Source organism: Antrostomus carolinensis, unplaced genomic scaffold, assembly GCF_000700745.2.
Source record: "Antrostomus carolinensis isolate BGI_N321 unplaced genomic scaffold, ASM70074v2 scaffold6155, whole genome shotgun sequence".
In the NCBI taxonomy this organism is placed as follows: Eukaryota; Metazoa; Chordata; class Aves; order Caprimulgiformes; family Caprimulgidae; genus Antrostomus; species Antrostomus carolinensis.
Window position 1 is genome coordinate 11,592 of NW_010318323.1, and position 3,707 is coordinate 15,298.

The window sequence follows — 3,707 nt, forward strand, 5'->3', positions numbered from 1 at the left end:
CTGCCCCTCACCTCTGTGGCCCCACGAGCCTGTGAAGCGCCGGCGCAGCTCTGGGCGTGAGGCTCTGACAGCCGAGACGCTTTGGCCCGTGACGTGGGCTTTGTGGATTAACTGTCCTGATGAACATCAAACAGAGAAACGTTGGGAGCATCTACTGAGGGTTTGGGTGGACCCATCTTTCCTGCAATGAAACCACCACACCTCACACAAAACTTACCTGGAGCATCATGGAAAGTCAGCAAAGAACAAGTAGAAAGCAACAAAAGCGATTTAAAGCCCCTTCATTTTTAAGCAGTTACCGTGGATGAAGATCATCCCCACAGGCAGAGCTTGGACATTCACAGCTGCAGGGCATTTTCCTCTGGAGAAGCTGCCCTGTCATGCAGTCTCACCACCTTTCCTCTGCCCCGGGGCAGCTCCTGCCAGCGTTTCAGCAGCCCCAGACCAGCCCTGTGTTTCCATCAGCTGCCGGGGCTGTGCCGGGTTGCCGCAGCCCTTCCCGAGTTGGGCTGGCCAGGGTGGGATGCTGCTGGTGGAAGCTTTGCGCTGCAGCTCACCCCAGCAGCCAGCACAGCCCCTCGGTGACACTTGTGTCACAGCTCTGCCCTCGCTGCCTGCTCAGGGCGTCACAAAAATGCAGGGCAGGCTTCCAGGAACCATTTTTTTTCTCTCCTGTGATCAGCAGAGAGGGGTTTTAGCATGTGGTGGGAGCAGGAGTGTGTACTTGCTACAGACACTTTGCAGCACAGAGAGGTTGGTATGAACCGTGGTTCTCCGGAGCATGCAAAGATGTGTACAAATACAGATGCAGTGGCTTTGGGTTGGGGTTTTCGTGTGTTTTACCACAGCGGCATTTTTCACAGTGCTGTTTCTCAGCCTCCTTGCAAAGCAGTCGAGGTAAAATCTCAGCCCCTTCAGCTTCAGCCTGTGAATTCCCAGGTTGATTTCACTGACTAAGGGATGATCCACAGCAGCTTCTTCATGAGCTGCACCACTAACAGGGCAGCAGCCCTGATGCCCAGCCCTGCTCCCAGCTCTCTTGCCCTCTCTGCCACCTCCTGCATCCCTGTCCCGTCCCTTCTCTGTCCCAACCACTCCCGCACTGAGCACAGCGGGTCCAGCCGCCCCCAGACGATGGGCAAGGAGGGGATTACAGGAGCTTTACCTTGAATGATCCAGACATGAAGGAATTTAATCTGGGTTTGAAATAAAAAGTGTTTATTTACCTTCTTCCTCTGAGTCACTGCTGAAACATCTCATCCTTAGCCGCCATGTCAGGAGCACGATCGCTCATGAAGTGTCCTGCAGTGTCCTTCTGACCTTCCTCTGCGCAAAGGGAAACCCCTCAGTCCCGGAGCTTTGCTCTGCCCCCAGCATGATCCTGCCTCCCTCTAGCCAGGCCTTTCTGTTGCGCTTGACGATAAATCTAGTGGTTAAGATCCTGCTCCTCTTTTTCAAAATGAAGGTCAAACCCTGATCTCGGCAACGCCAAGTACCTTTTTCATCAACTCGAAAGGGAGTTAATTTGGCCCATGGGGGCAACATGATGGACTCATTTGTCCAATACCCGAATTGAAGAGCTGCCTCAGCAGTGAAGGGACACAGAGGTGTCTGGGGTGATGTAAAACACCTTTTCAGGATCTGGGTTCAAAAAAAGCAAAACATCCAAACAAAATCCACAAAGAATTTACTGGAAACCCCTTGGTAAAGGTTGGCGTCATCTCCCATGTGAGACGTTCTTTAACAGTGGAATTCAGCATTGCTAAATCCCACCCAAATGGTTGCTTTCGGCAGGAATTTACTGGGTTTGCTTCTGGTTCAACAAAATAGGTAAAGACATGAGTAATCTGACTGACCTGGGGGCTTCATAGCAGCACAGTTAACAGCCACAGACTTTGGCTGCATTTGGAGCAGCACAGGGAGCCGTCAGCGACGTGCAGTGGGTGTTTTCACCCCGACACACTCACCTCTTCGTCCCATCCCAGCATCAGAGTGGGCTGTCACCTCGTCCAGCTGTTACCCCTCCAGCGGCGGCTCCGCCTGGTGAAATCCAACTGGAGACGGCGACTGCGCCTTTGGCTCGGAGGCTTTTATGGGGCTGGCAGATGGACCCGGCAGCCAGGGCAGCGTACGGGGCCTCGGCCGCAGCGGTGGCGGACAGGCCCCAGGGGCTCCTCTGCTCCTGCTTGGAGACTTTTAGAGGAACAAACATTTGCGATGCTTCAACCTGAGAGACTCTCTGCTAAATTAGCCAAGGGAAATGTCAGCGTTTGTTTGGGATCTCAGCTCTTATAGTTTCCAGGTAGTGCTTCAGTGTTACACCAGCCAGCTGAAAAACTTCTCCCCAAGGGACAGCAAAGGTGGCTGGTGCGGGGGGCGGCCGCGGTCCCACATAAACCCGGCTGCACCCTTCACCCCCCGGTGCTGTTTTACACACAAAAAGCCGTGGGTCTGAAAACACCACGGTAACCAGGACAAAAGGCATCACCTTCAACCCTCCTCCTTCCACCTGAGAGGGGTGGCCATGCCAGAAGGGAAATATCATCCTGGGAACAGCTGTGCAAAGCAGGAGGCAGGAGGTGGGCAGGAGGACACACCACTCACCCAACGTGCACACAGCCAACCAGGAGCTTCTCCAGAGCCATCACTGCTGAGCCCCTGGACTGCAATTGCTGGAGGAAGGTTTGTCAGAGACCCAAAACCATCTCTGAGGGCAGAGCTTGCTCTCCTCCTCTCACTGCAGTACAGCTCTCCCCAGACCATGCCTGGGTGGAGTCCTGCTGCTGCTCGATGCTAGGACACATCTCCAGGGTCTATCTGACAGCACAGAGGGTGCACGTGGGGTTACTGTGGCACCTGAGCAGATCTGAGAAGTTCAGACGCTCTGTGCTTACGTGGCTAATGCTGCAACACCAGCATTTTCCCAGAGATCTCCAGCTGGGAATGTTTAGCACATAAATGCTGGAAATTTATCCAACTCCAGAACTCTATTTGCTTCAACTGACGAACTTACTTTTATTTCCCCCGCTCAGAGTGGTTCTGCTTTTAAGGTAAAGACAAAAAACCCCACAGGGTGAGTGTTTGGCACCTGACACATCAAACCATCGCTGTTCAGTGTCAGAACACCTTGCAGAGCTGTTCTGGGTGGGGGACTTGTCCCAGGACACTCCCCAGCCCGACACGGACAGGCAATATCCAGCCTCCACCACACACAGAAGCCTCCCACTGCTCTCCATCAAAGCTCCTAATGAAGTTAAGTTACAGGGATATTTAAAACCACATTGCCTACACTGCCCATTACAGCACCATTTGATTATTTCCACACCAGACACGATTTCCACAGCATCTGCCCTTTCCCAGCTGCACCTCCCCGAGCAGAGGCAGCAACGCGGCTGCAGCTCTAGCCAGGAGCCACAAAAAAACCCTTCAGGTACAGGGAACAAGCGTAAGAGCACATTTAAAACACAATTGTCACATGAGTTTTTTTGTGTAGGAAAGGGGTTTTTTTGCCCAACAGGTGGGATTTAGTAACTACGAAAGGGAGAAGTACAATTAGGAGGTTAAAATATGCAAGTAGCTTATTCTCACTTGACCAAGAACTTCACCTCACTCTTTAATAATTTATCATTGCTGGATGACAACAGATGAGCTGCAGAAGCTATGATTAATTAATATAATTTAAAAACCTGGAGCACAGCTATTTTCCC